Genomic DNA, 25,694 nt, shown 5'->3' with positions numbered 1-25,694 from the left:
TAGCTTGCACAACTTCCGTAGGCTAGGTGAGGGTAGGGAAAGCCTTTTCCCTGCGGAAGTTAATAAATACTGTAGGTAAATTGTACTTTTCCATACGGCTTTTTCCGTAGGCATAGATCATATTTCCCTACGGAATTTCAAAAACATTCGTAGGGAAAATTGTGTTTTTCCCCACAAAATTTCCAAAAAAAAATCCGTAGGGACAGCCTTGTCTCTACGGAATTTCAAAATAATCAGTAGGGAAATGTTCTTTTCCCTACAGAATTTCAAAAAAAAAAAAAAAAAAGCCGTAGGGAAAATGTGCTTTTCCCTACTGAATTTCAACAATAAATCCGTAGGGATAGCCTTTCCTATTTTTTTAATCCATTAAATATCAATTCTTTGTGACCTAGTGGATCTGTACATTCACACACATTATATATAACATCAAAATTTCCACAGTTATAACATCCATTTTCCCCCAAAATATACAAATATATAAAAACTTAACTATTTTAATTGAATATTTTTAAAATTACAAAAATTCATTAATAACAAAAGTCTCGATATTGTTCCGTCAACTGAACTTGACAAAATACAGCATTGTTAAACATTCATCATCTAATGATTTATATAACACCATCTTCATCATCTCCTCATCATCTCCTCGATCCTCATCATCAATTACTCCAGAACTCCATGTGATTTTCAGTTGAATGTTGAACTCTTTGAGATGGATGGCTCTGCAGGCACTGAACCTCTTTAGGAGCAACGGTATGTGACATATCCTACCAAACAAAAAGTTAAAAAGAAGAAGTTCTTAGCCGATTCTCCGCAAAAATTATATATACAAGAATACACAGCATACATTACGCTTTCAGAATGAATGATCTTCAAAATGAATGATACGGAAACAACTACAACATATAGTAGAAAAAATGCATGCGTTGCACATTTATACGACCACAAGAAACACAAGTAATATTAAAAACATCAATGGCCATATTTACAAAAGAGACACATTGCGTAGATTATATATTTTGTTTTATGTAATGCAAGAGTCAAGAAATAGGCTCATTCAATTCATCTCCCTTATATATCACATCAAAATATACATTGAAACTAAGCTATGCCCAAGTATCCCATATTGATGATGATACATTGACTTGCCAGCTAAGAAGGGAAGCTATGTGCTGGTCCGCTAAGTCCAATAATCGCATCAGTCATTGCAGAAGAGACTAAAACTTGACCTTGCTGACCATATGCACACCTATAAATGAATATTGCAACCTAATACATGAATTAACTTTCATTTAATGATCCATGGAGGAGCTATTACCTGAATATTCCATCGCATAGTCGCCTTGACAAGAGACAACATCCATGATTCTGATCTCTTTGAAATTTGAGGCTCAAAGAATCCCTCGCGGTCACTATTTTCCCTTTGTTCTGCCTTTAAAGAGGATGTGGTCCCTACATAAATTGTCTCCATTAGAGTATGAGTGATGTTTTTTTTTTTTTTTCCTGAAACCAATTATCGCAAGAAGACCATGTCTACATTTTACCTGTCAACTCAGACAAGCGAGAGACGAAGTAAACAATACTTGTACAAGCCTAACAAAACAAGCAAGACAGACCATGCATATCCAGAGTGTACACAGGGACCTATAAAAGAGGATAAGGCTGATAAATTGCTTCAAATGTGGCCATCATTCTTCTCACTATCAAAGATTATCATGCTTGCAACAAAGCAATCGTGGAATTAAATCTTAGAGAGTGTGATATCACCTATTAAGTGCTAGTTCATCATTGACACAATTCGACACCATGGTGTCCAGATGGACAAAAAAAATAATGTTTACGAGTTTGACCACTTGAACTTTAATTAAATGAAGAAATTGGAATTTGATAAGAATCTTGAACTGCCAATTGGAGAGTACCTTGGCACAGCTAGTGCATGGAGCGTCATGCTATATCCACGTTAAATCACTCCCATGACCCATGTCGATATGATAAGGCCTCGGGGGATTCCCAACAACAATGGAGACACAATACAGTCTGTATAGCGTCTAAGACAATAACAATTCAGTTAGAAATAGGAAATGACAGCAAGCATGTTACATAGCTTTCAAAAAGTGTAATTGCAAGCACAAAATCATCTAGAGTCTAGTAGAATAACTACATATAACTAAATAATATTAGAAGACACTATATCATAAACTATAAATGGAGGAATGTGAAGTACCAGAGTGAATAGATTCAGTTATAGAAACAGATGTCTGTCAGATGAGCTCTTAGCTTAAACAATATATCCGAGCATTATAATAGTAACATAATTCATATCACCTTCTAGTATGAGGATTACTCAAGAAATAAATACGTAATGAAACAAGGAAACCTTTTATTTTTTTCTCAAAAGGCTGACATTTCGGTGCCACTTTTACTAACCACAAACCTAAACCTCATGAACTTGACATATTCTGGTAGAAAGAACTATGAGGGTCAAGAAAAATGAAAGAGAAGAATAATTGTGAAAACATTATTCGGCTCACACGGATCATTCATATGCCACAAACCAGCGGGCGACATGGCATTGCGAATGTTCTAAACAACATTAAGAGGCATTGTGAACTATATCAAACAGAGATGCAGAATTGATGTCCTTAACAATGTAAAAAATACCAGTTAACTGAAAATTAATAAGAGCTATATGCTACGGCTGTATAGTTCTCATTATTGGCTAATAGCATGAAGAATGTCAAATAAACCATGATAAAACCTGATGCAGTTCCAAAGGCTTTCACGTTTTACCTGTTGAGAAAGAATACGGAGGGCCTGAACCCTCTTGAAACCATCTGCCAGACTCTTGCTAGGAAATAGGTCTTCCAAAGAACAAAATCATTGAAAACCTGCAAAAGGACACATACATATAATAAGATAAAAAGATTTAAGTTGTAAATAAAACCTCATCAGTGACCAAAAGGATAAGTGGATCAAAATTAAATACCTCGTCTGAAACGGAAAATTAATTTCAGAAAACTCAAATTTCAAAATCAAGTTTGAAGTTATTATGAGCAAAATATCTAAAAGATGGATAAAGTTTTTAGACTCATAAAGTTCCCAGGGAAGTCATGCATTAAAAATGCTAATCATCTCCCTAACAATCTAACAAATGAGGGGCTAACCTCAAGTTGAAGTTCATCATTACTAGGGAAAACAGAATTATAAGGGTATCACCTGTATGTTTTATGACAGTCTACTTAGATGGTTAGGATCATCCATCTATGGTCTGTCCTGCTAGCTAGAATCTGAATCAACCGAATGTAGCACTCATTATGTTACGTTGGTCGTGCCTTACCTTGTATACTTGATCCCATGTGCCCATCAAGTTCCAAATTGGAGTATTAGTTGGACCTACCATATGTCCACATAGTCCAGCAAGAGGGACCCACCATGGCCAGATAGGTGCTTAAAAGATCAAAAGCCTTAGGGTGGGGTTAGAGTTAGGGTTAGGAGAGGGAGGAGAAGGGGAAGAGGAGGGGGGTTGCTATGGGGGTCCCCAGGGGATCAAAACCCTAGGGCTCTGATACCATGTTGAGGAAAGAATGAGAAGAAGAGTCTGTGACTTAAGGAAAACTCCCCCTCACTTATATATGTATACAAAGAGAGAAATATATATATATATATATATATATATATATATATATATATATATATATATGACCAATATGCCCTTAGGCATTTACATACCCTAACAGTTCAAAGACACTTTGAAATTGCAAAACCATTTGAATTGATCTTCCATACAATCTAGTAAATGTAAACAACTATTGATTTTTGGATTGCATTGGCTTCAAGGTCTTCTTAGCTTGGTTTGTCTTCAATGAACACTTAGCTTTGAATGGGTCATGTGATTTCCTCCACTTGATGAATTCTTTCACTTTGGGTTGCATGAGGAGGCACCTTCTTTGGTTCATCTCCAAGCTTTTGACTTTGCCTCTTGTGCAAGTTGTGGTTTCCAAATGTACCTGTCCAATACACAATATCATGCATATCCATTAGTCCCTAATTAATCGATTTTGGTGTGTTGATCATCAAAACATACATAAGGTTGAACCCTTGGGCTAACAATCTCTCCCTTTTTTATGATGACAAACCTAAATTGATTATGAGGTAGGACCTCCCCCTTAAGGGTTGATAAAAACAATTAATGCTCCCCCTTAATCAATATAATTAATGCTTATTGAAAAGATATAAAAAAGATATAGCATGATAAGCATGTAATCATGAATATGATAAATATAAACAATGTAAGCACAAGTATATGAGATAAGAGAAATATAAACATTCAAATTCAAGTTCTCTTTTCCTTTTTGCAAATTTTCTCCCCCTTAGTAATATGATTACTACTCCCCATTAGTAAATGAATCGAATCTATAAGTGTGCATAAGTGTGCAGGGATTCATAATCAATTTTCCAAAACTTCTCCCCCTTTTGTCATATAAAAAAGGTGGGGTGAATTAGGTTGGTAATGTATCTTCCCCTTTTGTCAATTGAGATATACCAATATTTCAATTCGAAGCATATCATGATCAGTCTTATAAAAATTTTGCTCCCCCTGACTAGATCAGAGTGCATATATGTATATGTAACAAGCGAAGGCGCATATACATGAATATGGTTTAGATGTTGGCTTGTGGCCAAATGAATTAGGTATCTTAATTAAGGTGATGCTACCGTTCCTTTAAAAGAAGGCATGAGCACCAATTGAGTAGCTTTTAACACAAATTTAACATCCCGAGATTAGAAAAGTTGCAGAAAAAAGAAAACATTTGTATGCCTGGATGTAAAATTAGTGATGCAAATCATAAACCCAAAAGTCCTAAAGAATTGTTTAAACATGCATACAAAGGATGAAGAAAGGTGTGGTAGGAAATGTGGGTCCGAAAGGTCTCTTGTTGATGTCAACAATGACCGTTAACTACATCAAACAACTAAAACTTCCATTCTAGACCATTCCTATCTACTTTGATATATGCTGAATTTTTAAGACACTTTACCACTAATTTTGATTATACTTTTTAAAGCTCAAATCAGTAAGTTTATAAACTAACAATCATGAGCTTTTCCACTTTAAAAGGTTTCAAAAAGGGAAATGGGAGAACATTTGAGTAGGGTGTCATGTTAGGTCTCCTTCTGAATTAAAGAGAGTACTAACAGTTTCTAAACCAATTTTGTAAAGCCCTCAAGTTGCCGATAGTTTTTGTTTTTTAAGTTGACATATTTCATTCATTCTCAGAGAAGCATTTGGGACCAGGGGTCCCAGCCTGCATTACAAGAGAATAACATGAATATTGGCACAGGTAAACCTGTAGCCAATGAAGTATACACATCGAATAAAAAGTTAAGATTATCCCTTTCCTCCCTTCTCTATCCTATCATTATGATATTATCCATTACACATTTAAAGGTATTCATCCTACAATCTTTTTCCGAACCTCATTTCCTTGATTGGGTAATGATGAAGATTCCCATATCAGAATGCCTCCATTTAGCGAAAGACCATAATCTCTCGAGCTAACATGAGACTACAACTTTCTTTTAGCGCAACTAGGATCGTGAATTACTGTCACAAAGAATGACCTTTTCAAGAATTTTTCCTAACAATTGTCATAACCTCGACCTATGGGACTGAAACCATCATCACAATTTCCACATTCTTGGTATCGACTTCCTAGTTTCCTACAATCATTTTCTTCCCAACCTGTCTCTGCACAATTAAATAACTCTAAAGCATTATGTCTAAATAGACTGAAATCAGAAGACATATGTACTACCCCACAACTTGCAATGTCTCCTTAACTGAAATCATTGGAAGACAACCCAAACTCCCGAAAACCTACATCTCTTAACCTCTCAAAGTGTGTCCTTTAATCCTGTAATCCAACTTTTGGTTCAGCCTCTTTAACTCTCTTTATTGTATCATTTGCAGCCCTTACTTGCATTGCCCGAAACATTTCTGTTGTCCTTCCTAGATTCTCCTGATAGGAGATCCCAAATACATCACTCATTGCTAGAAAATCATTAAAGCCTTCCAATTCTGGGAGCCCAGATTCTTCCTCAGCATTCAATAACAAGACTCCCTTTTCTTTATCTCGCCTATCTAATTCACTAGGCTACCCTAACTGACCCTGTTCCACCTCAGGGCTGCCTGGCCCTAAACCCTGCATATCTTCATCCAATGTTGCATGCTTAGATTCCAAATTTGCAATCGCCAGGTGTTTTTCCTCTTCCCAAAGATGCATTCACATTCGCTTTTCCTTTTCTAGGATCTTGTTAAAGAAGGGCAAGTAATGGAGGGGCGTATGAAGCTCCTCCTCACTATTCAGGGTGACCTAGGAAGGGGACACACCCACTCTTTGATGAACAGCTGCCCGCTCTTTAAGACATTGCTTCTTTAGAGGAGAAATTAACACCTCACTAGGAGTAGAAGATTCTATTCCTCGCCAGTTTTTCATTATATTTAAGAGTTTTTAGGAGATTGTAGACACCCCATTTTGACCGAACCCCAAATAACCTCGTTTGATTAAAACCCTATCAAATTAGTGAACTAAAGTCCCAAGATTTGCCTTAGGGTAGGTTAGGATCTCAATTAGATCCCTTTAAAATTTTGTCAAAATCCGTTAAAGTTTGCCTAATAAGACGAGTGTAATTCATAGTATAGTGTAGAAAGAAGGGAGTGGTTTATCCGCTTAGTTGTGTTCTAGTTAAATTAATTTCAGCAAAGGGGTTGTCCTGGGAAACTAAAGGGCCCGGATTTTAATCTTTTAATTTTCATTAATCAGTTTTCCATGGACCACCTGTTCTCCACACAAACAAGTTAAAACCTACATAAAAAGGGTGTCTTGATATAACGAATGGGCCTAAAAATTAAGCCAAATCTCTATAAATAGAGAGCTTGGACTTTCATTTGGGAGAGGTTTTTTTAGGTTTTGAGAAAAGTGAGTAGATCCGATCCTTTTTCTTTGCAAATTTCAGTGAAATTCAGACCTTGATGAATCAGATCTTGTGTTTTGTTGCTTGAGTGCTTACAAAGCAAGCTTAGAAACCATAGTATTGCTAGAAACCTTAAGTTTGTCTTCTCAAACCTTGTTTTCTCACAAGAAATCCTAAATCCACACTATGAAACCTTAAATCAGCAACTTCTTTAGCTTTTAAACCTCAGATCTCATCTTTAAAATCTAGGATTTTTTTTATTTTGGATAGATCGAATCTTTAAACCTTAGATTCGAGTCTTTAGACAGCAATTTCGATTGTCAAGTGAAGATTTTAGAAGAAGAAAAGAAAGGAGCTTCGTTTGAGTCTGCAAAGAGGAACAAGAAAGAGGAGGAAAAGAGAAGAAGTTTCGAGTTCCATAATCTCAGGTTAGTTTATTTGTGCTTCAGAATTCTAAATATTTCTTGCTGAAATTGAGTCTTTATCAAAAATTTTGGTAGGCAACTCTGTCAGGTAAGTTATACTCATGGATCATATTGTCATTTTTGTTTAGATTATAAAGTTTGAACAAATTTTACAAACATTGCTTCATAAACTGCTGTTAGACTTCATAAATTTCGTATTATTTCAGTTATTTTCAAAAGGAAATGATGATTAGCAACATAAGTTTATCTTCTTGTTAATCTCTATTGGTGTATGATGATAATTAGTGTTGACTCCATGATACTGTTTGTGTATATATAATTATTGGATAAAGAGCTATAAATTTGTGGCTTGTGAATTGAACTAACTTCCTAATTTGCTATGATTTACGAAATGTTATGATCTCTTAATTTGTTGTGTAGTTTGTAACTGAACAAATTTCCTAATTTGTTCCTAAAAAGAAGAGGAAGAAGAAGAAAGAACTTTTGGAAAGAGAATTGATGATCATCAGTAAAATAACTCTATATTTTATAGGAGTAATTAATTTATTTAATTTTGAAAAATAATATCATTGCCGTACAATTTAATGGAATCTTGTCTGGAGCATAATTCAATGAGTACTTTTTGATCCTGCAATGTACTCGAAAGTCGGACAAAATGTAGCTAGGAAAATATTCTCTGTTCTCATTTTTTATGAAATGTTCATATTTGAACCCTGACAGGTTAGCATGCTTTGTTTAAAGGTTGTATTTTCCTTTTGATGTGTATTGAAGAGTAGATGATAGAGATGAGATAGTAGTGCAAATATTTTGTTCTCTTGAGTTACAAATTATGATTACGTCTTTATTGACTGTGTTCATATGCCTCTATTAATTGGCTGAGTTTTTTTTTTTTTTTTTTACATTTATGGTTATCAGTTTATATAGTTCAGGTTGATGTATATAAGTTTTGAGCCTTGTATGCATCCCTTGTAAGAGTTGCTTATGTATATGTAATATATAGTTGATTCTTTAAGTTTCTGTATCATATGTTAAACCATATATGGTGAAGTGAGTAGCTTATTAGGTAAGAAGACTTTATAATAGTAAGTGGATAACATACTTTGAACTATCGAGGAATTTCCTTTTATTGTGTTCAAGAATTGATAATAGTATTATCCGAATCTGTACAGAGTAGATAACTCCATTTCTATTTGTCTTAGTTACATGATTAACCTGCTCATGCATAGAGGCATTGAGCCTAGTCGGCTTTAGTTATTTGTTTCTCCATAACATTGTTATATATCAAAACCCATTTTACTTTGGTCCTTGAGTAATATTTGATGCATGATTTGGAGCTTTTACTTAAGAAAATCTGCTGGTTTGATTTTGCTTTAGTCATTTCAATACAAATTTTTTTCCCATTCTGCTGAAATAATCTGAAAATTAGTGTAGAAAATGTGTGCCGAAATAGAAAGCAGTGCAGTCTATTCCCATTATGCTGAAATAATCTGAAAATTAGTGTAGAAAATGTCATTGCGCCGAAATAGAAAGTAGTGTAGTCTATTCCCATTGTGTTGAAATAATCTGAAAATCAGTGTAGAAAATGTCATTGTGCTGAACTATAAAAGGCAGTGTAGTCTATTGCCATTGTGTTAAGCTGAACTGAAAATCAGTGTAGTTCATTGTTATTGTGTTGAATTAAGAGTTCATGTAGTTCATGTTCATTGTGTTAAAGCGTGAGCTTTTGTAGGTCATTTATATTGCGTTAAGTTAAGAGCTTTTGTGGCTCATTTATGAGTGATGAATGGTTAGTTGAAGGTGATTGTGTTATCCTGTGAAATCTGTATGCTTTTATACATATCTGAATTTAATAGTAGTTCAGTCATCCTTTGGTTAAATGCTAATGTAATGGTTAGGGCAAAACAGTAGTAGCATACTAGCATGCACTAATCGATGAAGTTCTTTTCTCAGACAATTTTTAGCATTTGCCGAGCCCTAATATATGCATTTCAGTTATCATCTTGAGCAGTTTTATGTAATCAAATAAGTCATTGGTGCAATACTTTCGACTGAATTATTCTCTCGTGGCTCCTACTCTTATTCATATTTGATCCTTTTGAATTAGTTTTAAAAACCCCATGTCTTATGATTTACACAGTTAAACATCATGTCATATTGTTTATTTAAATATCAACTTATGCACATCATAATCTTAAAAAAAAAAAAACCTGAAATGTTTTTGTATCTTGTTTATCTGATAAGTTTTCACTTCAGGACATACATTACTCACTTATATTACTTTAGTAATAGTTTCGACACGGTTTGGCTTTGAGTTCTGTTCTCCATTATCGTGTAATGAAATGCTTTGCTCATTTTTTTATTTTGAATACCTTATTTTCATATGGCTCAGATTTGAAATTTGAGTTACCCATCTTTTAGGGGACTAGCATAGTCCTTGTAGCATTTCCCCCTTATTATCCTTTTCTTTAGAAAACTTTTTCAAGTCTATTAGATATGTAACCTTAAACCATAGATCCTTTCATTGCCAGGGCAATGAAAGAGTCATCTAGAGCCCCTTCCCCTCTTAGGAGACATGCTTTGTCTCAGTAGCAAATTCCATCTTTAGGAGATAAGCCTGTCTCATTAGAAAAGTGCCCTTCTTAACCGCCACATTTTTTTATTATTTAATATCCTGAAAACTGTTTTGTAGAAACCCTACATATCAAGAGGTTAGGATAATCCCTGATAAAGGTGGGACCAACGGAAATGAATGAATTGACTGCCCCGATCATGTCCACATGACATGCATAGGGCCCACAGTACGAAAGTGGGCCCTACTGTAGTGGACCACGGCCTTAAGTCTCCCTAACAAATGATGCTAACGGTTAAATTGATAGCTTGCACACTAATAAATGTAAAATGGTCCACATTAGATACGAAACATTCCTGCAAAGGGATGTCTAATTGCTCTTTTGCATCCGAAGTTTTGAGGCTTTCAATGATGAAAAGCCTATCACTATAATTTCAGAACAAAGTTATCACCAAGGAGATCTAAAGTATATATTTTAAGTCTTTCAGGATAAATCTACAAAATGAAAAAAAAAAAAACACTTAAAATAGAATAATGAAGAGTTTTTTTTGTTCTAAAACAAGAATCAACCAGTCTTTCATTTCCTACACTCAAAGAAAGGCCAATCCATGATGGCATTTAAGAAGACCCAAAGTTTGAAGCCATTGCATTGTAATAGCAGAATGGGGCAGTGGCATTTTTAACCCACAGCTTCAGTCGGGCAATCCAATCCATGCTAAGCCCTAGGATTTTTTTGAGGTAGATGAGAAGAGATTGGTACGCTTCTTGAGATTTTGCCCATCAATGACTATCTACTCTAGTCCTGTTCCTGAACCTTGCTCGTTAACTTATGGGAGAGAGAATGAATAGGGGTGCTACTCGGGTCGGTTCGGGTTGAGATTTGCTAAAAATGATTGGAATCAACTTGAACCCGACCCGATTGTATACTAAAAGCTCAAGCCGAATTCTCAAAAATCAACCCGAGTTGCACCCCTAAGAATAAGAGACAATAGAGATACACCTGAACGAAAGAGGAGTTCCTATGGCTAAAGCTGGTCACCTTTGTATTCTTGTTTTCATTTTTCTAATTTCAACCCAGTGTCATAGTGTTAGGATCTTAGATGTAGTTGCAGAAATTAAAATTAGAACTGAAGAAGAAGAATCTTGAATTGCTGAAAGAAAAGTTGAAATTTAGCTGGTTCGAGGCACCAGTACCTCCTGTTACAATGAAAAAGGAAATTTCTACACAAAAAACATGCCCTGTGTTTCCCCCTCTTGTCTATTTTATTCAGCTGTTGAGATGCTAACTGTCATTAACTGCTTTTCCAGTCTGTCCAACAGAATCGGTAGTTGCAACTAATCTTTAAGCCTTGCTGGCACTTCCCTCTTTCTAGTACTGACCCTCCTTACAACTGGTGAGTCTTCCTGGTTCGTTACAGTTGCCTCCCCATGAAAATGAACCTTGTCCTCAAGGTTCAAATCAGGATAATTATGCTTGAGGACAGATAGATCTTCCCAAGATGAAGCTTCGAGTGGTAACCCATCCCATTGGATAAGGCGTTGGTGAATGCCCTCCTCTCCTTTTCACTGAATAACTCTCCGATCAAGTACAACCAAAGGTCAGCAAAGTGGTTGTGTTTCTGTGGATAGTTGGGGTAAGGCAACCTGTGTGACAGACAGGTTCCCTGTAAATTGTTTAAGTGACATGGAAAACTAGATGGATTTTAGCTTCTTCAGGGAGCTGTAATTTGTAAGCTACTGATCCAATCCGTTCAATTACCAAGTAAGGACCATAGTATCTACAACCAAACTTGTGTGAGCGTCGTTGTGCTACTGAAGCTTGTTTGTACGGTTGTTGCCTTACAAGTACATAATCACCCACATCAAAATGTTTTTCTCGTCGATTCTTATTAGCCTGATTTTGCATCCTCAATTGAGCCTGGTGTAAATTGGTTTTGAACTGTCGGAGCTATCCTGTTGCAATAACTCTTGGTCCAGAGCCTCCAAATGTGAAGTCCCTTATTCATACCGTAGAATTGTAAGTGGCTTCTTAGTAAAAGCTGCTTCAAACGGTGTCATCTGAGCAGCTGAATGAAAAGCTGTATTGTACCAGAAATTTTGACCAGTGAGAAGGGCAATCACACACATAACTTCTGAGGTACATTTCTAAACAACGATTCAAGGCTTCGGATTGCCCATCAGATTGGGGATGGTAAGCACTACTCATGGCAAGAGTAGTACCCTACAAACGAAACAATTCCTGCCAGAAACGACTAAGGAAAACTATATCTCTATTACAATTGATTTGGGAATGCCATGGAGTTTACAGACATCATTCACAAAGGTTTGAGCTACTGATATGGCTGTAATAGGGCTTCGTAGGGGACTAAAATGGGCGTATTTGCTCAATCTGTCTATGACTACTATAACGACAGTTTTTCCAGCTGAATTTGGAAGGGCTGTAATGAAATCCATGGCCCAATCTTCTAATATTTGGTCAGGTATTGGTAGGGGTTGTAAAAGACCTGCTGGGGCAAGATGTTGTCATTTGGTTTGCTGGCAAATGACACATTCAGCAAGAAATTTATTGACATCTTTTCTCAAATCTTGCCAATGGAAATTGAGAGCGATCCTAGCCATTGTTCGAGTCAAACCGGCATGACCACCAATCGGTGATGAATGGAATTCTTGTAAAAGTTATGTTTTTAACCCTGAATTAGTTGGAATAACTATTCTACCTTTGCATAACAATAATCCATGTCTCCAAGTATATGTATTAAGAACAGCTCCTTCTTGTTGGATCTCCTCATGAATTTCTCGGATGTGAGGATTAGAAGCATGTTCCAGTTTAAGTTGATCCATTATATCAAATAATGGTATTGACAAAGTCATGTATTGATTCTCCATCGTAGGTTCCTTGAAAGAGCATCTGCCACTAAGTTTTCTTTTCCTAGCCGTAGTGTATATCATACTGAAACCCCATTAGTTTTGTTAACCATTTTTGCTGCTCAAGTGTTTGAATGGTTTGGTCAAGAAGAGACTTGAGGCTTTTTTGATCAGTTTGAATTATAAACTTCTGTCCCAGTAAATATTGCCTCCATTTTCACACAGCTTCTGTGATTGCAAACATTTCCCGTACATATGTAGAAGATGATTGTATTTTGGAAGAAAGCTTTTGACTGTAGTAGGCAATAGGATGGCATCCCTGAGAAAGAACTACACCAATACCATACCCAGAGGCAGCGGTTTCTAAGACAAATGGTTTTGCAAAGTTTGGAAGAGCAAGGACAGGAGTTGAAGATGCAGCTTGTTTTAGTTCTTCAACTGAAAGTTTGGCTTCTGGATTCCATAAAAATGCCCCCTTCTTGAGTAATTCTGTCGTTGGAGCTGCTATATGAGCATAGCGCTTAATGAATCTTCTGTAATACCCTATTAATCCTAAAAATCCTCAAAGTTCCTTAAGATATTTAGGAGTTGGCCATTGAAGAATAGCGTCGATCTTAGATTGGTCTACGACAACCCCATCAGCTGACACAATATGCCCTAAATATTCCACTGATGCTGCTCCAAAAGAGCATTTTGATTGTTTTGCATACAATTCATTAGTTCTTAAGATGTGTAGTGTCATCTTTAGATGTTCTAAATGATGTTCCCAAGTTTTGTTATAAACCAGAATATCATCGAAGAAAACGAGAATAAATTTTCGTAGAACTGGTCGAAACACATCATTCATCAAAGATTGAAATGTGGATGGGGCATTTGTAAGACAAAAAGGCATAACTAGGAATTCGTATAAGCCATCATGAGTCCTAAATGCAGTTTTTGGTACATCTTCGACCTTAACTCGAATTTGATGGTATCCTGATCTGAGATCCAGTTTAGAAAAGTATTTGGCACCATGTAGTTCATCCAGAAGCTCTTCAACTGTTGTAATTGGGAAACGACCAGGGATTGTGACAGTATTTAGGGCTCTGTAGTCCACACAAAACCGCCATGTACCATCCTTCTTTTTGACTAAAATAATTGGGGATGGAAAAGGGCTATGGCTTGGTTGAATAACCCCATTGTCAAGCATTTCTTTGACCAATCTCTCAATTTCTGATTTCTGAAAATGAGGATATCTGTATGCTTACTTTAACAGATCCAATGCCAAATTTTAGGGGAATGGCATGGTCATGTGATCTGATGGGAGGTAGGGAGTTGGGCTCTACAAATACTTCAGAAAATTCATCGAGTAATTTGGTCAATTCGGTATTAACTGGAAGAGAACTTTCATTCAGTTTGGACTGAAGAAGTTGTAATTTAAACAAAAAACCACCCCATCTTTTATAGCTAGACGTTTGAAACTGTGTAATTGCATAGGCTCCTCTGTGATTTGGCTTTCACATTGTAAATGAATCGCCTGAGCTTGCCAATGAAAATCCATGGTGAGCCGCTTATAATGAAAAATAATTGGGCCCACCAATTCTAACCATTGAACTCCAAGAATAATATCAGCCCCCATGATTGGAAGTACAAAGAGATCAACTTGTAACTTATGATTTTGCATACTCAAACTGACATTTCTGCAAATTCCTTAGCATTTTAGCCTTTCCCCATTACTGACCATAACTTGAACTTGTATGCCATGAATAACTGGAATTTGTAATTATTGTACTAATCGTTCTTGAACAAAATTATTAGAGCTACCACCATCAATTAATACAATGATTTTCCGTCCACTAATGTTGGCCTGAACTCGTAAGGTTTTAGGATTAGTTTGTCCTGATAAGGCCTAATAAGAAATTTTTGGTTGCTTGTCAGATTTTTCAAGAACTTGAGGAAAACATGTCTCCTCTTGCATCAGATGCATGGCCTCTACGTCTGTATCTTAATACTCCTCCTCATTAATAAGCAAAAAGAGTTGCTTGTTTTTATATTTATGATCGGGATTGTATTTTTCATCACAAGTATAGCACAATCATTTATCCCTTTTTGCTTGCAATTCTGCTGTGGTCATCTTTCTTGAATGGAGTGCCCTGTTGAGGCAATTTGTTAGTCATTGAAGAAGAAGCCACAGAAGAATTTCCAGCTCCATATCGTGGTATGGAAGGCAATGGATTCTTATAATTGCCTTTGTAAGTCATTTTTCTTGCATCATCAATCTTGTCTTCGATCATTGTAGCCAATCCTACAGCTTTTGATAATGAATTTGGTAAGTGAATTTGTACCTCATTTCAGATCTCTGGTTTTAAACCAGAAACAAAACAATCTACCAGAAATTGAGAAGGAAGATGACTGGTACGATTGGCCAAAGCGTCAAATTAAGCTTCGTAATCGCCAACAGTAGTGTTGAATCATTTTAGCTAATTTGCCCTGAGGGTTATCATAAATGGATGGTCCAAACCTGATTTGTAAAGCTACAGAGAGTTTCTCCCATGAATCAAATGGTTGTTCCCTTTCCATTGCTTGAAACCAATCATATGCTTTACCATCAAGATGGAAAGCCGATGGAAAGAAGCTATTTCCAGCTTTAGTTCTTCAGAAGTGTGTTGAAAACGAAAAAGCTGCTCAGCCTTCGAGATCCAAGCTGCTGGATCAGTGCCCTCAAATTGGGAAAATTCTAATCGCAATTGTCTTGCAGAAAACCCCCAAGACTCGTACCATCTCGCAGTCCTCCTTGAGTACCATCTCTCGTTCCAGTTCCAGTAAGAGTTTCTCCCTGTTCAACCCTTCTTGTTAAATTGGTTACCCGGCCATCTAAAACTGTAATTTTATTGGAGATCTTAAGCAAGAAATCTCTTTGCTCCATGGCTAGTTCCTGGTAATTCTGTAAACGAGTTTCTTGGAGAGATGTAGTCTCAATCAATTTCTTGATTGCATCATCTAAACTCTTCAATCTTGTATTCTCAGCCATAAGGTGAGAAGTCAATGAAAGCACCACTGTTAGGAGCTTAGATGTAGTTTCAGAAATTAAAGTCAGACCTAAAGAAGAAGAAGAAGAATCTTGAATTGCTGAAAGAAAAGTTGAAATTTAGCTGGCTTCGAGGAACCAGTACCTCCTGTTCTACACAAAAAACAAGCCCTGTATTTCCTCCTCTTGTCTATTTTATTCAACTGTTGAGATGCTAACTGTCGTTAACTGCTTTTCCAGTCTGTCCAACCGAATCGGTTAGTTGCAACTAATCTTTAAGCCTTGTTGGCACTTCCCTCTTTCTAGTACTGACCCTCCTTACAACTGGTGAGTCTTCCTAGTTCGTTACACATAGTGTCACTTTAAAAAGAGTCAAAACATTGAGGAAAAAAATCAGAGATCTTTGGGTTTCCTTCACAAAACAATCCAATCAATGATTTTGTCACATTGGGAGAGCAATACAAGCATCGTGCTACTAGGCAAAGCGGTATGCTCTTATCGGAGTAGTGAAACTTGGAGTATTATTTAAATCTAGTGGTGCAGTTTGCATTGGTCGATTTGAGGTTTTGCTTGAAAAAATGAATGAGAATTAACCCAAACTTGACCCGACTTTATGATAAAGGCTCAACCCGAATTCCCAAATATTGAACCGAGCTTCACCCCTATTTAAATCCATGTCGATAAGATTCCGTCATCTCACATTTGAATCTAATTGGAAAACATAGTTAACTAATGCAATTGAGGAAACTAAGGGTGCGTTCTTTAACATTCTTTTAGAACGATTTTCAATTGTTTTAGCCTAAAAAATGAGAATTCTGTTCTTTTGGAATTTCAACAACTCGTCTAAGAATTCATCCTAATTTTTAGAAATTATTTTATGGAGCAAAAGTTGTATGTCATGATCTTCCCCTCTCTCTCCACTCTCAACTTCTAGTGTGAAACATGTCCACTTAAGGTGAAACCACATTTTCCACGTCACCTGCCACACAAAATTGAGAATTTTAAAAAATAAATTAAGGTGATAATTACATTTACACCCCCTCAACTTTGGCCAAATTCGACTTTTGACCCGGTGGTATCAACTTCACCAAAGACACCCCCTCATCTTTCTAACATTTTTAAGTAGACCCCTTCCATTGACGGTCCGTTAGTTTAACCTGCCGGAATTACTTAAATTAACCATGGTTAATATTTTGAAGACAGAAATACCTTCGTCACTAGTTTTAAGCCATTTACAGAGGGATTAGGGTTACGCCATTTCCTTCATCACGGCCACTGCGGCCGTCGCCATCTCCGGCCACCGTCGTCATCTCCATCTCGCTCATTTTTGAAACCCTCTCTTCCACCCATGACCCATTTCTGAAACACAAAAATAAAAGTGTATATATATATATGGAAAAGGTTTCTGAGCTCGAGCTCAGCCTGAGCTAGAGCACAAAAACCACTACTCCCATAGTTGGTTGAGTCATCCAACCCATTTAGTTTATAGGTTATGCTAAGGTTATGGTTATGGTCCTATAGATCGGATGGTTAGGATTATGTTATGGAGTTGGTTTGTTAGGAACACCCAATCTATGTGAGGTAGTGTAAAATGAATGGGTGGGATGAGTCAAACTACTATGGGAGATGGTATATTCTAAGCTCTAGGTCAGCTTGAGCTAGAGCTTAGAAACCATGCCCCCATCTATTATATTATAGCAGGATGGGGGTTTCACTGTTCACGCCCACATGGACAGCTCCCCCATCCGGCTATTTATCTACGGTCGTGTAGGTGCTGCAACAACGAAGAGTGAGAGCGTGGTTTTTGAGGATTGAATGAACATGTGTTATAAGAACACCAGTTTCTGTTTTGTACAGTTAATTACATTTTTTTCTCACTGTTTTAATTGTCCATCTAATAACATTAACTTAGGGTTTATGAATTTCTCACTGTTTTAATCTCCTTTTTTGTAGGTAAAACCTAGGATTAACACAATAATATGCTTGCAAATTCATGAATAGCACGGAAGAAGATTCAAAACTTTGCGGTAAAGTTTCAGAGATTTTATGAAAACGAGATCAATATCTGGTTGGGTTTTTTAATCAAAAAGTGTTTATGTAATTTTTTTCTTTCAGTTTTTTTTATTAGTCAATTTATAAGCTCAAAATTTGATATATTTTCATGTTGAAATTTGCAGATTCACAATATTAGACACCATCTCCTCCATAGGAATCGCCTGTCAAAAGTTATCTCGCGGCATAGAAATTCCTCGAAACAGAGCCTGTTAACTGAGAATATCATGTTTCCTCCAATTATTTTGTTGTTTTTTTTATCTTACAGTGGTGAGTCAAATAATAGGCAGTTTGTAGTTCTTCGTGCTAGACTATAATTGATTTCAGCCGTCCAATTGGTGAACCTTGCTTTGGATCTCTCCTACTATTAAAGTAGACTATAATCATAAGATCTTTTACTTTTGCTGAGCATTTTCATGATTTTCTCTTTTCTTTTTCTTTTGTTTCGTGTTTCTTTCAATTTTAAATTCAACTGCTATCACATGCTTCATACTTATTCTCTATAATTTGTTCTGTTTAACTTTTTTTTCACAAAATCCTCAATCTTTATCTGGCACTTGGGTACCATACAATTCAAATCCAAATTGACTGGGCTGACAGCTTTATGGTCAGCTCTGAGGCAAACTCTGTTCAAACAGGGCCTTATTGACTTTCAATTTCTCACATTTTTACGTTGCTGATTTATTTCACCCTGAGGTCAGGGGTTCAAACCCAGCTTACCGACCAAAAAAATTGAATTACAATGCAAAAAGAACTGTAGCTTTGATTCTAGATTTTATTGGGGATTTTTATACTCATGACTCTATTACCCTCTCCTTTTTCTTTTCAGGTCTTGCTTTTATGTTATTTATTTGTTTGTTTGTTTTATCCCAAATAGATTGATTTCTTATATGGATGGATTTTAGTTTAAGTTGAAATTGGAACCCTGAGTCATGCAAAGAGCTTCTTTGTTCAAGTCTTTTTGGAGCTTTATATGGATTGATTTTAGGTTATGTTGAAATTGGAACCCAGAGGCTCCAAAGAGCTTCTTTCTTCAAGTTTTTTTTAGAGCTATTTCTTGATATGCTATAAATTATTGGTACTTTTGTTTAAGATTTTTTATTTGGCTATGATATTATGAAATAAAAAGGCGATTCAAAAACCAGATAATAAAGAAAAAGAAAATCATATCGTATATTGTATTGTTGGTGATCGTCATATCCTTACATACAGATTTAAATAGTCTGCAGTTTCTCCTGATTTATTCAAAGATTATTCCAAGACAGTTTCCCTACACTATTTAGGGTCACAAAGAGTTTGATCTATCATCGTTTGTCAATCATGATACATGATGTCACCCCCTTGATTAAGCCTTGATCAAGAGATTATCCGGTGACATTTACTTAAAGCTTCTCAAGAAAATTTGAAAGCTGTTTTATTTTTTGTGGATTAGATAAATTGTGCTGTTGTGAAGTGAGGAATGGAATCTATCAATGTTTTTTTTATATTGGCTAACCATAGTAGTTCATTGAGTTTCGTTGTTTTCTGTTTTGGTTTTATTTTCCTGTAAATTGGCCATAATCCATAGTTTCTATCTTCAGTGCTATCATTTGTTCAAGTTATGTAATGGGTGTTGTCGATGGATCATGTCTGTCAAATGTTCAATGGATGGAATGCCTGACAAAGATGAATTGACATGGACAACTATCATAACTGGGTACGTAATAATGAAAATGGTGGTAGTTCCTACTCAATTTCACCACCTATCAAGAATTCAAGATGAGAAAATGGTGCAAACATATACATTGAATGAATAACACTAAATTTTATGATGATGTGGCTGCATCAATGTTTTTTTCATTTTATGGGACTAACTTGAAGTTGTTATGTCCATGGTTTCAAATTTCGGTTTCGGACCCTGAAATTTCGGTCGAAATCCGGTACCACAAAGAAAATGGTATTTTATTCAATATTAAATTTCGGTAAATTTCAGAACTTTGCGGTAAAGTTTCAGAGATTTTATGAAAACGAGATCAATATCTGGTTGGGTTTTTTAATCAAAAAGTGTTTTTGTAATTTTTTTCTTTCAGTTTTTTTTATTAGTCAATTTATAAGCTCAAAATTTGCAGACTCACAATATTAGACACCATCTCCTCCATAGGAATCGCCTGTCAAAAGTTATCTCGCGGCATAGAAATTCCTCGAAACAGAGCCTGTTAACTGAGAATATCATGTTTCCTCCAATTATTTTCTTGTTTTTTATATCTTACAGTGGTGAGTCAAATAATAGGCAGTTTGTAGTTCTTCGTGCTAGACTATAATTGATTTCAGCCGTCCAATTGGTGAACCTTGCTTTGGATCTCTCCTACTATTAAAGTAGATTATAATCATAAGATCTTTTACTTTTGCTGAGCATTTTCATGATTTTCTCTTTTCTTTTTCTTTTGTTTCGTGTTTCTTTTAATTTTAAATTCAACTGCTATCACATGCTTCATACTTATTCTCTATAATTTGTTCTGCTTAACTTTTTTTTCACAAAATCCTCAATCTTTATCTGGCACTTGGTTACCATACAGTTCAAATCCAAATTGACTGGGCTGACAACTTTATGGTCAGCTCTGAGGCAAACTTTGTTCAAACAGGGCCTTATTTCACCCTGAGGTCAGGGGTTCAAACCCAGCTTACCGACCAAAAAAAATTGAAATACAATGCAAAAAGAACTGTAGCTTTGATTCTAGATTTTATTGGGGATTTTTATACTCATGACTCTATTACCTTCTCTTTTTTCTTTTCAGGTCTTGCTTTTATGTTATTTATTTGTTTGTTTGTTTTATCCCAAATAGATTGATTTCTTATATGGATGGATTTTAGTTTAAGTTGAAATTGGAACCCTGAGTCATGCAAAGAGCTTCTTTGTTCAAGTCTTTTTGGAGCTTTATATGGATTGATTTTAGGTTATGTTGAAATTGGAACCCAGAGGCTCCAAAGAGCTTCTTTCTTCAAGTTTTTTTTAGAGCTATTTCTTGATATGCTATAAATTGCTACTTTTGTTTAAGATTTTTTATTTGGCTATGATATTATGAAATAAAAAGGCGATTCAAAAACCAGATAATAAAGAAAAAGAAAATCATATCGTATATTGTATTGTTGGTGATCGTCATATCCTTACATACAGATTTAATAGTCTGCATTTTCTCCTGATTTATTCAAAGATTATTCCAAGACAGTTTCCCTACACTATTTAGGGTCACAAAGAGTTTGATCTATCATCGTTTGTCAATCATGATACATTATGTCACCCCCTTGATTAAGCCTTGTTCAAGAGATTATGCGGTGACATTTACTTAAAGGCTTCTCAAGAAAATTTGAAAGCTGTTTTATTTTTTGTGGATTAGATAAATTGTGCTGTTGTGAAGTGAGGAATGGAATCTATCAATGTTTTTTTATATTGGCTAAGCATAGTAGTTCATTGAGTTTCGTTTTTTTTCTGTTTTGGTTTTATTTTCCTGTAAATTGGCCATAATCCATAGTTTCCATCTTCAGTGCTATCACTTGTTCATGTTACGTAATGGGTGGTGTCGATGGATCATGTCTGTTAAATGTTCAATGGATGGAATGCCTGACAAAGATGAATTGACATGGACAACTATGATAACTGGGTACGTAATATTTAGGCATATCTCTATCAATGTTTTTTGGTATTGGTTATTGTAGATGATCAAATATCTTTGGTATCACCTTTTCAAAAAAAAAATATCTTTGGTATCTATTTTTATTTTATTTTCCTCCAATTAGCAATCTTTATTGACATGATTATATTGCAGAATCTGATACAATTATTTATTTCCTTGGAAGCAGATCTTCTTCCATGTATGTGAGGAAGAGGAAGCCCTTCTTCTACCAGCCCCCCCTCTCTCTCTCTCTCTCTCTCTCTCTCTCTCTCTCTCTCTCATGTTTTACTACATTTTTTACCTTTTCAAAAATTTTTACTACTCATTTTAAATGGAGCATAGCTAATTTGTAATCTTCTTTACAGATGCAATTTCTTCTCTTTCTTTTTTATAAAATAAACTTCTAAAACCTACCTTTCTATGTCGCCCCGTGCATCGCACGGGTGTCCCACTAGTATATATATATATATATATATATATATATATATATATATATATATATATATATATATAGAGAGAGAGAGAGAGAGAGAGAGAGCGACAAGACACATCCACCATCGACAATGAAACTCCACCCCATGGCTACATCAAACATTGTTTCCATAAAAAATACTGATAAAAACAAAAAAAGCCCTAAAATATTAGGGTTTTTGTGCAAATCATGATAATAATGTGAATGAAGACAAATAAAACTCCTACATCGAGGGTTTATATTGATAAATAAGGGTTTGAATGAAAACCTAATTTTCAGTTTTCATGTATGAAAACCCTAATTATTTGTTTGGGAAGATGAGGGCATTATAGTCATTTCCTCCTCTCTGTCCACTCTGTCACATTAAAAAACCCATTGAAACCTCGGAGGTGTCTTTAGTGAAGTTGATACCACGGGGTCTGAAGTGGAATTGGGCCATAGTTGAGGGGGTGTAAATGTAATTATCCCTAAATTAGAAAAACACAATTCTGATTCCAAAGGACTCTAAAAGATAAAGATTAATTCTAATTTTTAGAAAGAAAATCTCCAGAATTGTTGAAGAACGCACCCTAAGGTTCTGTTTGGATTTTTTCTGGAAAAGTTTGGAAAGGAAAAGTATTTCTAAAATTTCCTACCACTTTTACATATGAAAAAAAAGAAGATACCTTGAACTTGAGTTTTTATATGGTGCCCGACAGTCAAGTACTGTTAAAACGGTACCGCCAACCTTGATATTTGATCCAATAGCAGCACACTTTTTAAGTAATTTAAAGAGGCCGCTGTTGGATAAAATATGGTGGTACGTCTCACGTACCATCTTGACGGGACTTTACGGTCGCCCACCATATAATTTCTCCTTGAACCAGCCCTATTCAATTTTCATTTAGAGGGACCTTCAGTCTATGATGATATCCCCATAAGTTAACCATAAGCGTATCATTTCCTTCTAAATCATGGAGAGAAAAAATCGTGCAAATTTTTTTTAAAATGGACCAATGGAAGTGCCCTTGTAGATGATTTTTTGCAAGGTCACCCTTCAGTTTATAATTCCTCAACGGAATAGAAATGAAAAAAAGGAAATTAATTCATATTTCAATAAAAACCCTAACACCCAGTTTGTTTGAGATTGTGACAACCGATTGTGGGCTCCAAATCGATTATTGGATTCAAAATTAAGTCCAATAATCTGTTTGACTTGCACAATCGGTTTTCAGAATCTAAAATGAACAGGGCCTAAGGTAGAAACCCGTTTTATTCTAATAATTGTTTCCAATGCAAAAGAAATTTGAGAGAAAAATTGAGAAGTGATATATTCGCCCCTTTTTTATTTCCCTAGTAAAAAACAGGGTGAATATATCATTTCTCCGGTATTGGGTCCGGACTTTGATGACATGCGAGGGAGGGAGACAGAAGTGTTTTCAAGCTTTATGTTGAAAGGAACAGGGCCTTAGGGCTATTAGACTCAACACGGTAAAGTTAGCATTATGTTGTTTTGATAACACCCACTTTTTATTTATAAACTCATAAATTGTCACATGTTTTGATAACTACAATTGTAATTATTCCCTAAATATTTGAATTGATATTGGCACCTATTTTCTATTTGAGCTTGCAGTTCCTGCGGGTGCCCTCAGCTAAGCTTAGCTGCGGTGGGTCTTTAAAAACATAGGGGCCCCACATTGTTAGGATGATCTGAAGCATTCATTTGAAAGGCCACATCATAGATAGGGTGTGTACAAAAAATCAGCTCCATTGGATCATCCTAACCCCTCCAAAAGTGGGGGCAAAAATGGGCAGATTTGTGGACAAAATGTGTCTATCCATTTTTGCCCCCACTTTTGGAGGGGTTAGGATGATCCAATGGAGCTGATTTTTTGTACACACCATATCTATGATGTGGCCTTTCAAATGAATGCTTCGGATCATCCTAACAATGTGGGGCCCCTATGTTTTTAAAGAGCCACCTCATATAAGCTATATGAGGGCACCCTTAGGAACCCTTTTCTCATATTCTTAAGGGAAATGTTATCAGCACTACTATATATTAATGAGGGCACTCCACACTTTATTAAAAGTATGTTATGGTCTGCACCATAGGATAATCCAACTGTCCATTAGATGGGCCACAGCCTAAATAGGGTGTGCCCAAAAACTATTTCCATAGGTTGATCCCAACCCTCCGATCATTATAGTAGTGCTGATAACATTTCCCTTTCATAATTATAAAGTTTATGTTTTCATTCTATAAAACTAGGTTTGTCACAAATTATACTCTAGAATAAATTTTTTTCATTACCAGAGAAGATGATTTTTTTCTAACGAATTAAAATAATAATTCTCAGAAATGAGTTAAGAAGCATGATTCTGATTCTAGAAAGAATTCCAAAGAATAAAAAATGATTCTGATGTCAAGAATGGGAATAAATAGGATGGTTAAAGAACCGGTTTCTTAGAATACAAGTCGACAGGGCCAACATATGCTTCTCATTGGCGGGATATCAGATCATAGCCTCCTCCATGAGATATAACATGAAATCCAAATTAAATACTTTCCCCAATCATGGTCATAAAACATATCCGAAGCTTATCATAAATAAGAAATTAGAATCTCAAAAAACATGCTTGAATTTAATCTAGATAACAATTTGTCATAAAACATATTTTGGTATTTTCATGAATAAAATGTCCAGGTCTCAAGAAAAGTTATTTCTAAATAGTAGAAATCTCGATAACACAATAGTTAGAAATCCTTTTTGAAGACATGCACAACAATACATGTAAAATCTTGCTGTCAAAACTGCGAAGCAATAAATGGAAAATCTTTCGACAAGACATGCTAGACCCGGTTTCAACGAACAGGATGTTGAGAAAATCCGCTAGGTAAATCCGATCCGATTGTGCACAAATGAACAGAAAAGTAAAAATAAGAAAACAAGCCACAAGATGAACATTGAGATTTTACGTGGTTAGGCCAATTCCTTTCCTTGCTTCTCTCACCCAAGCTTATCTTTTCATGTGCTAATCCATAATTGTCGACTATGAATCCTCTTCCAATTAGGTCTTTTCCTTCCTATTTTCCTCCTACAAGATCGTTCCCATTTGAATGGATTCTAATGGAGTTTACTCCCCATATTATAGGCCGTGAATCGAGTTTTCTCTCTGGTTTTTATTGTGTGATAGTTAACACCATATGTTTTTTTTAATGGCAGGATAACTTTTATTAAACAGAAAAGGGAAAGGATAAACCTACAGACTGAGAATATGAGAGTAAACCCCAAAATAAAGATAAAAAAATACTAAGCATAACCAAGTCATGGGGAAGAAAATAAAAAATCTCTAAATAGGCATAGCTATCACAGAATGAGCAATTCGAACAACTTCTTCCGAAAGGGAGATACATCCGATCATTCATTTCAAGTAATCCAATGAGGTGAGAGAATGTCCATCACGTGGAGGTAGGCCGACTATATTGTAACAAAGGTTTGATCCCCACTATATTGTAACAAAGATTTGAAGGTCCCAATGTATCGACCATCAGGAAATTTTGAAATATTCTCAAATAGATTGGACACAGTGATATAGAACTATGATGACAGGATAGAAAGGTGCTAAGATAACTGTTTCTTGGACTATCGTTCAAAAAAAAACAAAAAACTGTCTGTTGGACTTTTTTTTTTAT

The 25,694-nt window shown here is 35.7% G+C and overlaps 3 long non-coding RNA genes across 5 annotated transcripts; 2 read left to right on the top strand and 1 right to left on the bottom strand.

Annotated features, from left to right (window-relative positions):
• Positions 1-349: 349 nt before the first annotated feature.
• On the bottom strand, positions 350-3,221 carry LOC143851973 (uncharacterized). Its single transcript, XR_013236572.1, has 3 exons — positions 2,791-3,221; positions 1,920-2,048; positions 350-767 (listed from the first exon to the last, which is right to left on the bottom strand). It is a non-coding gene; the product is annotated as an uncharacterized LOC143851973 (long non-coding RNA).
• A 3,738-nt stretch (positions 3,222-6,959) lies between these two features.
• Positions 6,960-18,283, top strand: LOC143851498 (uncharacterized). 2 transcript variants are annotated; one of them, XR_013236363.1, is made up of 4 exons: positions 6,960-7,403; positions 17,613-17,697; positions 17,795-17,909; positions 18,019-18,283. It is a non-coding gene; the product is annotated as an uncharacterized LOC143851498 (long non-coding RNA). The 2 variants fall into 2 exon arrangements; XR_013236362.1 differs by having other exon boundaries at positions 17,795-17,868; positions 18,019-18,281.
• Positions 18,284-19,860: 1,577 nt separating this feature from the next.
• On the top strand, positions 19,861-21,945 carry LOC143851886 (uncharacterized). Of its 2 annotated transcripts, none has more exons than XR_013236541.1 (4): positions 19,861-19,915; positions 20,002-20,146; positions 21,416-21,531; positions 21,731-21,945. It is a non-coding gene; the product is annotated as an uncharacterized LOC143851886 (long non-coding RNA). The 2 variants fall into 2 exon arrangements; XR_013236540.1 differs by having other exon boundaries at positions 19,861-19,936.
• Positions 21,946-25,694: the final 3,749 nt, after the last annotated feature.

This window comes from Tasmannia lanceolata, unplaced genomic scaffold (genome assembly GCF_043159265.1).
Source record: "Tasmannia lanceolata isolate RefF3 unplaced genomic scaffold, GAP_Taslan_0.1 ptg000018l, whole genome shotgun sequence".
Lineage (NCBI taxonomy): Eukaryota > Viridiplantae > Streptophyta > Magnoliopsida > Canellales > Winteraceae > Tasmannia > Tasmannia lanceolata.
Note: the sequence above shows the minus strand (reverse complement) of the source record. Positions and strands in the feature narration are given on the sequence as shown.